Source organism: Mus caroli, unplaced genomic scaffold (genome assembly GCF_900094665.2).
Source record: "Mus caroli unplaced genomic scaffold, CAROLI_EIJ_v1.1 scaffold_17887_1, whole genome shotgun sequence".
NCBI lineage: Eukaryota > Metazoa > Chordata > Mammalia > Rodentia > Muridae > Mus > Mus caroli.
In genome coordinates, this window is record NW_018390800.1 from 1 (window position 1) to 13546 (window position 13546).

Genomic DNA, 13546 nt, shown 5'->3' on the forward strand with positions numbered 1-13546 from the left:
GCCGCTATGAACATAATGGAACACGTGCCCCTGTGGCATGGTGGGCTATCTTTTGGTGTATTCCCAAGAGTAATATAGCGGGGTCTTCAGGTAGATCTATTTCCAATCTGAGGAACCTCCAGATTGATTTCCAGAGTGGTTGTACCAGTTTGCAATCCCACCAGCAATGAAGGAGTGTTTCTCTTTCTTCACATCCTCTCCAACATGTGTTGTCACCTGAGGTTTTGATCTTAGCCATTCTGACTGGTGTTCACTTCCTTTTTGTATTTTATGTTAGAAAAGCAGACGTGAGGTCAACCTGTCATACTGCACCCTGACTCTCTGCTTGGGGTGCCCGGGCGCTGAGGACACACCACTAGGAGGAAGCAGCATAAAGTCTCCAAGCGAGAGTCCACAGTGGTTCCCAGTCTCCTCTTTGGATACCCGGGCACTGTCAACAAATGGCAGGAAGAAGGATTCAAGAACCCTTTATCCTGGGACATACTGGGCAGAAAGGGGAGGCAGAGCCCTGGATGAGTGGAATCCAGTCTGATCAGAGGGGCTGGAGGGGAAAAGGCCTTCCTTTTTTAGTTGAAAGCTTTCCCTATAGAGATCCTTAATGAGGCAGCTCTCTGAGACGATCCTTGCTTGTTCGTATTGCTTTAGTTGATAGTGGATGTAAATGCATATACTTTATTCAGGGTGGACCAGGGAATATATACCTTTTTTTGGGGAAGGAATACCCAGGAAGAGAAGTTCATTGGCTGACAGTTCAAGGCTATCTAGATACCCCATTAGCATGTAGAAGAACACCATGTGGTATGTTACATGATTGAGGGCCCATGTTCCTCTCAGTGGGGTGTCATGGTTATGTGTTCTAGAGCAGCTACAGAGACAGGTAGGGAATGGCTCCACTCCTGCTATTGAAATTCCTGGGGTAGCATGGTCCCACATACCTTACAGTCAGCCTACTCTTGAATGCTTGATCCTCAGCAGCACTGAGTGAGAAAATTCCTAAGTGCTTTTGAAAGTGGCTTTTGCTTTCCCTCTTCCTCCCAGAGACCTGGGTGACAGATTAGGCTGGCATATATTCCTTTGTTGCCTGCCATTGTCCTGTTTCTTTCATACTGCCTCTAAGTTCCTTGTGGCTTTCTAAACCTTGTCCTCATTCTTTGGAATGGACTTGGCTTTTTTTTTTTTTTTTTTAACTTTTTTTTTTTTTTAACCTTTTTCTTATTCTGACACTGTCTTTGTCAGATTACCTGAAGACAACTTCCAGACTAGAAGTCACTAACAATTTTTACCTTTTAAAATCATCTCCTGGAATTTTGCTATTATTTTAGTATCTCTTGAGTTTGGTAGTTGGGGAGTTATGATCTTTCCCTTTCATGTTTCATGTGTTTCTGAGTTGTATTAGTTGGTATTTTTGATTATGTAAACAGAACATTGTGGTCTGGAGAGATTTCTAAGTGTCTAATAACATTGATTGCTCTTCTATAGAACCCCAGTTCAATTCCTTACACTCCACATGGTTGGTCATAACTGTCTATAATGCTAGTCCCTGGAAATCTGTTGCCTTATTCTGGCCTACTTGGCACACAAGTAGTTCACAGACATACATGCAAGCAAAATGCCCAAATACACAAACAAGAAACAAACAGCTTTGAGGAAATTCATAAATTTACTTACTCTTCAGACTAAAATATTTAACATTTTCTTCCTTTGTAAACATTTGTAGAATTAACATTTTCCCAATTAAAAAAAATCAAGTTACATTAATTTGACTTGCTTTATAACAACTTTACCTAAACCTTTTGGCTTTAGACAGCACGTGATTAATTAGTTAGCATATTTTAATTGTATATGTTGAAAAGAATCACCATATTTCCATGTATGCATATAGTAAGTGTTGGTAGTATGCAGAGTAATGAAAACACAAGTTTCACCCACACAGATACACATTTCTCTATTAACAGATGATTTAGAATACTCTAAAAGGTAGAACCTACTTGCTTAGCAATTTTCATGGAAGAACGAAGAGATTTTTGTCAGATAGTTTGATGGAGAGGTTTGGAAAATCCCTGGCCAATGCTTCACTGCCCCAAAGGAGATGCTTGGCTGTCTCAGAGTTCTGGCTTTCTTTCTACCCAAACCAATAACTTTCTGATTGAACCTTCAATTTAGTTCATCTCTGAAATAGTGAGCTCCTCATGGTATTTCTATCTGCGAACTTCAAAACTGAAGTTGCATCAATCAAAGTGAATTTTCTAACTTATAATTATGTCCATTTTTTAATAAAATTGCTCCCTTTCTTCTCTTCGTGCAATCATAAATGCTATTATGTGATAAATGTCTGCTGAATGTGCCATGATCTTGTCTTCAGGAATGATTGTAATAGACATCTGTCGTGGGAAACTGTCCCCTGGCAGGATTTTAGAAACAGTTGGAAGCATTGTGTCCTGAGAAGTAATGAATTAACATCGTAAGCATATATTCTAAAACACACCACCTAAAACTTCCTGACTTTGCTTTTAAAAGACAAAAAAAATATACATTTATAAAAAGTGAATAAGTGAAAATGAAGTGGTATTTAAAACATTTCTTTATGGACAGCAGGATTATTTTGGAAGGTGAAAACATTTTCTGCCACGCCCGATGATGACCTGAGCTAGGTCCACAAAACCCAATGGTAAAAGGAGAGAACCAACTTCTACAAGCTATCACTTTCACATCTATATCTGGTCTGTGACAAGACACCCACCCACCCATACCCATCCCCCCACCACATCCTTACACTGCAAACACTCTCACATGCACCCCACCCCACACCCAAACACACAATGGATATAAGTATGATATGAGTAAGTATAATATTTTTCCTCTTGTGATGTTTTACTCTCCATAATTTTAACTTTAAATGTCTCCTTTTACTTATTACAAAGAAACCCAAATAGCAGCCCAGGTACCAGGAGATAGTCAGGAATATTTTCATCTATCTCTTTGTAGTCTGTTTTCTTCCTTTACAAATGCATGCACATGTATGATTATTATTATATAGTAGAGTTTAAGTTATGTTTATATCAACACACCTAATATGTATAAGCAATGTTTAAGTGTATTCGTGATTTGTAATCTTAGGCTTTTGTCCCTTGACAACCTTTAAATATCTTGTAGGATCAAAACTGTTTTTTATTAATGACGGTTGTATTTATTCAATTGGAATAGCATACTATTTCTTTTCAACTATGCTGTTTTGCTTTGATAACAAAAGTAGTTTATATTTCTAGATTTTATCATGGAAATTTTCACATACATATAGAAATGGAAAGAATTACATAGTCCCTAGATGGATTCCGGAGTTGTCAGAATGATTTCTTGTTCTAGTCTCTCAGTCTTCCTCTTATTCCTGGGTGATAGAATAAGAAATCGTGACATTAAATAAAGAAAATCTTTAGAAAGTTTTCTGCAGTGCAGGTGGTAGAATTTGAGGCTTTGCTCATGGATAAATTCTCTTCTACTGAGTTATATACTCAGCTCTGGACATATTATTTCATTGTCAAATATTTTATTATATCTCTAAAACATATCACTATAAAATGTGTTCTTTTGGGGTTGGAACGAAGGCTTAGTGGTTAAAAGCACTTGAGGCAGACCTGGGTTTGGTTCATAGCACCCACACAGTGGCTCACAACTATCTACTGACTGTCTCTTCAGGTTTCCTCAGGCATTGCATACACGTGTGACACACACACACACACACACACAGGCAAAACCCTCATACACATAAAATAAACACAAATCATCGGAAAAAGCATTACCATAATAGCATCACCACATCTGTGATATTTAATAATGATGTAAGCTTGACAGGATCTAGAGGCAGCTAGGAGACACACCTCCAGACACGCCTGTGAGGGATTATCTAGATGAAAATAATTGAAGCAGGAAGACCTGCCTTAACTGTGGGTGGCACCATTCCTTGAGGTGAGATCCTGGACTGAGGACAAAGTAGAAAGTAAGTATCAGACCGCTCTTCTCTCTGCCTGCCTAACTGCAAATGCAACAAGACTAGCAGCCTAAAGCCATGATGGCCTGGGCTCTGCAGGGCTGAGCCACACAAAACCTCATTTCTTGCTGCTTTTGTCAGGTATGTTTTTACAACGAGGAAACGAGAGATGTCTTGGTCAGAGTATTTGAAGCAGGAAGACCCAGGACCCAGGACTGCCCTTCTTTTGGCAGTCTACATAAAAGGACACGGATGAAGGAAGCATTGCTTTTTGCTTCACACTCGCTGATGAGTTGAGCTGGAAAGATCCATATTCCTTCACCGATATTAGAATTTACTTCCTCAGGATTCCAAGGTAGATTGAAAACCAGCATCTCTCCAGGAATCCTCCAGGCCTTCAATGCCATTTTGAGACTACTGGGACATTCAGCCACATGGTTCTTTGTGGGACGCCCGACTTGCCAGCAAGTAAGACGCCACAGCAGGATCCTTCTGCACACGTTTATTGGGAAAGCATTGTCTGTGTAGTCGAAAGACGCCTGGGCCTCTCACTCTTATATACTATCAGTTCCCATCCACTCACAGCAGGCTACATCACCTCACCAGGCACGCAGCTTCAGCTAATCAGGGCAGCAGGGGAATATCTCCACCAAAATGGCTTCNCCAGTAACCTGGTACACCTGCGCAGCTCTCACGATGTTTGTGGTTAATATGAGGAAGTCAGGTGCAAGTCATACGACTTAGCTGCAGTCCCTGGCGCCTTTGGGACTGCCGCTACACCCGCTCCCCACAGTTCTTTGTGTCTCAATAATAAACGCCCTTTAACATATTGTATAATTCTACTACTTCTGTTCATAATATAGATGGGTCATTCTATCAGTACTGTTCCCCGCAACTAATTCATTAACTTTTCCTCTATTTCTGGGCCATACCATTCTAAAACCAATCTCTTTATGGATGATTTTATTAATAATTGTCATGTCTGTTTTCTAGAAATGTTTCCAGAATTCTTTTATAAAATTAGTGACAAAATTCCTATAATTTTGACCATAGTGCAGGAGAATTATGGCATGAGATTTTTGTTGTTGTTGTTGTTGTTGTTGTTGTTGCATTGTGATGTTAAGCTTGCAGGACTTTTTCTTTTTCTTTCTTTCTTTTTTTTTTGTTTAAATTATTCTGAGTTATTTTATTCATTTATTTTTTAATTAGGCATTTATTTCATTTACATTTCCAATGCTATCCCAAAAGTCCCCCACACGCTTCCCCACCCACCCACCCCCACCCACCCACTCCCACTTCTTGGCCCTGGCATTCCCCTGTTGCAGGACTCTTATATGCTGGCTCAGCCTTCAGAACTCAGGAATTCCAGAAAACTGTGCAAATAAGAACTTTTATAACCCAGCTAGAGTTCCATGCTTGGGAAGAAACTCTCCCCTGGATGCATTCTGCTCCATCCAACTAATTACATTCTCTAAAGAGGGTAAATGGAGCCTGTTCCCTGCCAATGGTAGTGATTATCGTTTGCTCCAATAAAAGCAACTGTGCTTGTTTTCATGTGGAATATAAATATACATATTAACCACTTACCAGTGGTCTGCTGTAAGTTACCAGTTGAGACAATCACAAACTTACCCAGTTTTCAGGTAAGGAAACAAATTCTCTACAAGGACTATGAAGACATTGGGGCTCTCTCTTACCATTGTCACAGCTATCACTGTAAATTCTTTTTTTGTTCTTCTATGAACATGGAAAAGAATACTCTAGCCGGTGAAATTCTGTTTTATTTGTGAAATAACATTCTTGAAATCACTGGAATTAGGATTTTATTTATACAGGAAACAGGGCAGGGCCTTGTTATGCAGCCTAGGCTGGCTTTAGGATGGCTATTTACTTCATGAATACTGGGATCACAGGAGTATACCTCCACACCTGATCATATTTTGTGTATCATATGTAGCTGGCTTAACTTGTAGATGACAGAAAGCTTCAGCAAAATATTAAATCTATACAATTAGAACACATTTAATTCAGTTTTGAAGCTGCATAAGACAGCCAAGATTCCCAGAGGATTAAGATCATGGACTGGTTAGCTTTTATCCACTTGATACAAATTCAGTCACCCAGGATGAGGAAACCTCAATTGAGGAAATGGCTTTATTAGATTTCCCTGTAGACAAGTCTTGAAACATTTTATTTCTTTGTTTCCCTTTTTAAAAAATTTATATGTATAGGTATTTTTTCTTCATGTGTGTCTATGTACCATGTGTGTGCCTAGTATCCACAGAGGCTAGAAGACAGTGTCAAATCCCCCGAAACTGGAGTTATAGATATTTACGAGCCCCCATTTGGGTGTTAAGAATTAAACTTTAGTCCTCTGAGAGTGCTCTTTATGGCTGAGCCAAATCTGCTTCCTCTGTGGCGATTTTCATGTTTAATCTTTGGGAGGAATCAGAAAGCAAGCTGAGCAAACTGTGGGAGCAAGTCAGTAAGTAGCATTCTTCCTTGGCCTCTGCTTCAGTTCCTGCCTCCAAGATCCTGGCATGTTTGAGTTCCTGCTATTGCTTCCCTCAGTGATGGACTCACCTGTAAGGTAAATGAACTCTATCCTCTCGTGCTGCATTTAGTTCTGGTCTTATTGCTGCATTATAGCAACAGAAGGCAAATTAGAACACCAGCTTTTTGCATATTGTATTTAAGTACCATTAATAGAACACTGTAGAGTGAAACATGCACATTCTTAAAAGAAACTTTACTAAATCTCAAAGCACACATCACACTTCATACAATAATAGTGGGAGTCTTCAACATCCCACTCTCAGCAATGGACAGATCATGGAAACAGAAACTAAACAGAGACACAGTGAAACTAACAAGTTATGAACCAAATGGATCTAACAGATATTTATAGAACATTTCATCCTAATGCAAGAGAATATACCTTCTCAGCATCTCATGGTACCTTCTCCAAATTTGATGATATAATTGGTCAGAAAACAGGCCTCAACCAATATAAGAAGATTGAAATTATCACATCCTCTCTATCAGATCACCACGGACTAAGACTTGTCATAAATACCAACAAAAGCAACAGAAAGCACACATACACATGGAAGCTGAACAACACTCTACTCAGTGATAGCTTCATTAAGGAAGAAAGAAAGAAAAAAAATTAAAGACTTTTTAGAATTTAATGAAAATGAAGACACATTATACCAAAACTTATGGGACACTATGAAATCAGTGGTAAGAGGAAAACCCATAGCTCTAAGTGTCTCCAAAAAGAAACCGGAGGGAGCTTATACTACTAGCAGCTTGACAGAACAGCTGAAAGCTCTAGAACAAAAAGAAGCAAATATACACAGGAAATAATTAAACTCAGGGATTAAGTCACACACAAAGAGAAGTATAGAAAGAATCAACAAAATCAGGAGCTGATTCTTTGAGAAAATCAACAAGATAGATTAACCCTTATCCTTACTAACCAGAGGGCACAGAGAGAGCATCAAAATTAACAAAAGTAGAAATCAAAAGGGAGATATAACAACAGAAACTGAGGAAGTTTAAAAAATCATCAGATCCTACTTCAAAGGCATATACTCAATAAAAATTGAAAATTAGGATGAAGTGTACAATCTTCTAGACAGACACCAGGTACTGAAATTAAATTAGGATCAGATAAACCATCTAAATAGTCTCATGGCCCCTAAAGAAATAGCCCAGGACCGGATGATTTTAGCTCAGAATTCTATCAGATCTTGAAAGAAGACCTAATATTCTTCAAACTGTATCACAAAATAGAAACAGAAAGGACACTACCCAATTCTTTCTATGAAGCCACAGTTAAGTTGATACCTAAACCACATGAAGACCCAATAAGGAAAGAGAACTTCAGACCAATTTCCCTTATGAATAAATATGCAAAATACTCAATAAAATTCCCACAAACTGAATTCAAGAACACATCAAAATGATCATTCATCATGGTCAAGTTGTCTTAATTTCATAGATGCAGGGATGGTTCAATATATGAAAACTTATCAATGTAATCCATGATATAAACAAACTCAAAGGAAAAGAAAATCACATGATCATCTCCTTAGATGCTGAAAAAGAATTTGTCAAAATTCAACACCCCTTCATGATAAAAGTCTTGGAAAGATCAGGAATTCAAGGTTTACATCTAAACATAGTAAAAGCAGTATACAGTAAACCAGTAGCCAACATCAAATTAAATGGAGAGAAAGTTGAATCAATTCCATGAACATCAGGGACAAGACAAGGCTGCCCACTCTCTCCCTATTTATTCAATATAATAATTGAAGTTCTAGCTAGAGCAATTAGACAGCAAAAGGAGATCTAAGGGATACAATTTGGAAAAGATGAAATTAAAATATCGCTATTTTCAGATGATAAGTTAGTATACTTGTGACCCAAAAAAATTCCATGAGAGAACTCCTACAGCTGATAAATAACTTCAGCAAAGTGGCTGGATATAAAATTAACTAAAAAAAAAAAATCAGTAGCCTTCCTCTACTCAAAGGATAAACAGGCTGAGAAAGAAATTGGGGAAATGACACCCTTCACAATAGTCACAAGTAATATCTTTGTGTGACTCTATTCAAACAAGTGAAATATCTCTATGACACGAATTTCAAGTCTCTGAAGAAAGAAACTGAAGATCTTAGAAGATGGAAAGATCCCCCATGCTCATGGTTTGGCAGGATTAATATACTAAAATGGCCATCTTGTAGAAAGCAATCTAGAGATCCAATGTAATCTCCATCAAACTTCTAACCCAATTCTTCATAGAGTTAGAAGGAGCAATTTGCAAATTCATTTGCAATAACTATAACCCAGGATAGTAAAGACTATTCTCAACAATAAAAGAACTTCTGGGGGAATCACCATCCCTGAACTCAAGCTGTATTACAGATCAATAGTGATAAAAAACTGCACGGTATTGGTACAGAGACAGATAGGAAGAACAATAGAATAGAATTGAAGACCCAGAAATAAACCCACACACCTATGGCTACTTGCTCTTTGACAAGAAGATAAGCCCATTCAGTGGAAAAAAGATAATTTTCAACAAATGCTTCTGGTTCAACTGGCAGTCTACATGTAAAAGAATGCAAATTGATCCATTCTCATCTCCTTGTACATAGCTCAAGTTCAAGTGGATCAAGGTTCTCCACATAAAACCAGATATGCTGACTCTAATAGAAGAGAAATGGGAAAGAACCTTGAACATGTGGGCACAGGGAAAAATTTCCTGAACAGAATACCAACGACTTATGCTTTAACATCAACAATAGACAAATGGGATCTATAAAACTGAAAAGCTTCTGTAAGGCAAAAGACACTGTATAGGACAAAATGGCAACCAACAGATTTGTAAAAGATTTTTACCAATCCTACATCCAATAGAGGGCTAATATCCAATATACACAAAGAACCCAAGAAGTTTGACTCCAGAGAACAAATAACCCTATTAAAAATGAGGTACAGATCTAAATACATAATTCTCCACTGAGGAATACCGAATGATTGAGAAGCACCCATAGAAGTGTTCAACATCCTTAGTCATCAGGGAAATGCAAATCATAACAATCCTGAGAATCCACCTCACACTAGTCAGAATGGCTAAGATTAAAAACTCATGTGACAGCAGATGCTGGCGAGCATGTGGAGAAAGAGGAAACTCCTCCAGTGCTGGTGGGATTGCAAGCTGGTACAACCACTTAGTCTGGCAGTTCCTCAGAAAATTGGACATAGTACTCCCTGAAGACTTTGTTATAACACTCCTGGGCATATCCCAAAAGATTCTCCAACGTATAACAAGGACCCATGCTCCACTATGTTCATAGCTGCCTTATTTATAATATCCAGAAGTTAGAAACAACCCAGTTATCCTTCAACAGAGGAAGATACAAAAAAATGTAGCACATTTACACAGTGTAGTACTACTCAGATATTAAAAACAATGACTTCATGAAATTTGAAGGGGAATGGATGGAACTATAAAATATCCTGAGTGAGGTAATCCAGTCACAAAAAACCCACATATGGTATGTTCTCAGTAATAAGTGGATAGTAGGAACAAAAACTAGAAATACCCATGATACAACTTAGACACCATATGAAGCTCAAGAAGAAGGAAGACCAAAGTGTGGATGCTTCAGTCCTTCTTAGAATGGGGAACAAAATAATCATGGGGAGTAGAGGGTGAGAGGAACTTGGAAGGAAGAGAGGAGGGCAAGGGAAAAAGGGGGCAGGACCAGGTATGGGAGGAGATGCTGACAAAGTACAGAGGGTCTGGAAATTGAGTTGAGGTGTGTACCAATATGGGAGGGAAAACTAGGGGTAGACACCAGAAAGTCCCAGAAGCTAGGAAAGAAAGAGGCTTCCAGGACTCAATTGGGATGACATTAGCTGAAATACCCAAGAAAGGGCAGAGAGAACCTATAGAGAACCTACCCAGTTGAGGGATGGGACCACTCACCCATCTCCTAAATTTTAACCTAGAATTGTTCCTGTTTAAAGGAAATACAGGGACAAAGAGTGAAGCAGAGACTGAAGGAAAGGCCATCCAGTGACTGCCCTACCTGGGGATCCATCCTATATGCAGTCATCAAAACCAGACACTATTGCTGTTATCAAGAAGTGCTTGCTGACAGGACCTTGATATAGGAGTTTCTTGAGAGGCTCTGCCGGAGCCTGACCAATACAGATGCGGATGCTTGCAACCAACTAGCAGACTGAGCATGCAGACCCTAATAGAGGAGTTAGGAGAAGGGCTGTAGGAGCTGAAGGGGATTGCAACCCCTTAGGAAGAACAACAATATCAACCATCCAGACACCCCCCAAAGTCCCTAGAGCTCCCAGGGACTAAACCACCAACCAAAGAGTAGGCATGGAGGGGCCCATATGTATCAGAGGATGGCCTTATCTAGCATAAATGGGAGGGGAGGCACTTGGTCTTTTCAAGATTCGATGCTCCAGTTTAGAGGAATATTTTGGCAGTGAGGTGAGATTGCATTGGTGGTTGGGGGAGCACCTCCATAGAAGCAGGAGGAGAGGAATGGGATAGGGGATTTGTGGAGGGTAATCAGGGAAAGGGAATAACATTTGAAATATAAATAAATAAAATATTAAAAATATAACTTCACATGTTATATACTAATGGCCTAAGAAACTTGAAACAGGAAGTGCTTTTATTACCCTAGAGATTTGTAATTTAACAAAATAGTTAAACTTTATAATAAGAAATAGACCTATTCAAGAAAAAAGAAAAATTCTTCATAAAATTATTTTAATCACATCAGAAATTTTATAAAATCATCAATTCATCTAAATAACATTAATTCATGAAAGCTCATCTTTATTTGCAGGATTTACAGGAAGGTCCCAATAGGGTGGGCTAATACCATGCAATAATTATAGGAGAGTAGTATCACTAGCAAGAGGAAATCCTGAGATGAAGTCTCTCAGGATCTTGCTTCTCAGAGTTTGTCCACCTATGGCCATGCAAAAAGGTGGGCCACCTCCAGGAAAGTCACCTGCTAGACTCAGCCTTTCCTAGATGGCTCCTGACACTGGAAGATAGTAAGTGCTTGCTTAGTAAGCAGGGGAATAATAGCTTGTACCTTAGAACCCCTGGGGGAAAAAAGACAGATGAGGTAATCCATCAGAGATACCTTACTTGGTGAGTGCCAGGCAAGTGAGAGCCCATCTCATAAAAGGGTGGATGGTGCATGCGTATGCAAGCACACCCACACACCCACACACACACACACCCACACCCACACACACACACACACACACACACATTTTTTTTTGAGAAAATATAAGAAAATGTTTGTAAAGAAATGTTCCACATAACAGATGAATGTTGGATGGAAACATTCCTTTTTGAATTATGAAAACATAATGAAATATTCACTTCTATAGGAGACTGAAATAGAAATAAACTAACTGGGGAAAGAGAGCCTGGGGAAGAAGAGGGAAAAACATAGCCCAGAAAGGAACAAACAGAAACACATGCAGGTAACATGCAAGAGATAAGGGACAAAGTTAGAAAGGACAGAAGTAGATGACTGGGAATGTATGAGAGAAAAGGGTAGCTTTCAGCATATGGTGTGAGAGAATATTTTTAATAATTTGAACCAGAAAAAGCTAGAAGTTATTATAAAATGAAAACAAAAACCCAAAGATAAAACTCTAGTCAACTTTATAGAAGAAAGATACTGAATTTATATAGTTTGGAAGTAAATGGAGTCCTGGTAAACACAGTATAGACTAATCAATACTTGTGTGTATGTACAGGTTAATAGTCCTTTACTGTATTATTCAAACAAACAAACAAACAAACAAACAAACAAAACACATAACATTAAAAAACACAAAGAAAACATCTACATCACATCTTAAATTATGCTAGTTTGGCTAGGATAAATCTCATGATCTTACTGTCCCTGTCCTCAGCAAAGCTGGAACAAAGGGAGGTCATGATGAAAGTAGCATTTCCTCTGGAGGCACAGAAAGTTACAGTGTTGCACGATCATCTGGTCATCTGGCTAAACTTGACAGATGTTCATACTGGTGTCTGTTAGAATCCTATAAGAGTTAAGGCAGCTAGGATAACCAAACAGAGCTCACAGAAGATGAGAAAGATCTCTCACCGTCTTCCATTTCTTTTTGATGATGCTGTACTGAACCTCGTCCACCTTTGTTCAGGTAGGGTACCAACAGTGTCCAAATGAATGAAGATGATGTGGTCCTCCTTCGAGAGGATAGCTTAGCCATCTGCCAGCCATTGTGCAGATGCAGGAGCACATGCAGCATCTCGAGCAGGCCCAGATGGAAGCACCAGTGGCTGCGGTGTAGCAGGGCCTTTTATTCTTTCTTTCTTTCTTTCTTTCTTTTTTTTTTTTTGCTTTTCGAGACAGGGTTTCTCTGTATAGCCCTGGCTGTCCTGGAACTCACTTTGTAGACCAGGCTGGCCTCGAACTCAGAAATCCGCCTGCCTCTGCCTCCCGAGTGCTGGAATTAAAGGCGTGCGCTTTTATTCTTTCTTAGAGTATGGATCTTGGTAGGTTTCATATGTTCCCGGACTTGACTCACTCTCTTGCACAACACTAATTGGACATAATGAGTTATCCAAAAAAAAAAAAAAAAAAAAAAAAAAAAAAAAAAAAAAAAAAAAAGAAGGGGGGGGGGGCAAAAAGAGGAGGAAGAGGAGGTGGAGGAAGAGGACCTGTGTGCTGCTGCCAGCTGTATTCATTTTGGAAGAGGGATTCTCAGCTGAGAAAATGCCCCCACACTTTGGCACATGGAACATTTTCAGGATTCATGATTGATGTGAGACGGCCTAGCTCAGTGTGGGCAAGTGGCACCCCTGGGAAGGTAATCCTGGGTGCCATAAGACAGCACATTAGGTAAACCTTGAAAACAGTCCATTAAACAGCACTCTTTCATGACCTCTGCATCAGTTTCTGCCACCAGGTTTTTGTCCTGACTTCTTTCAGTGATGGAGCGTGACCTGAGAGTTGTAAGAGGAAA

General features: G+C 39.2%; 1 pseudogene; it reads right to left on the reverse strand.

The window, feature by feature from the left end:
- Positions 1–12639: 12639 nt before the first annotated feature.
- LOC110288837 lies at positions 12640–12829 on the reverse strand (annotated as a pseudogene).
- Positions 12830–13546: the final 717 nt, after the last annotated feature.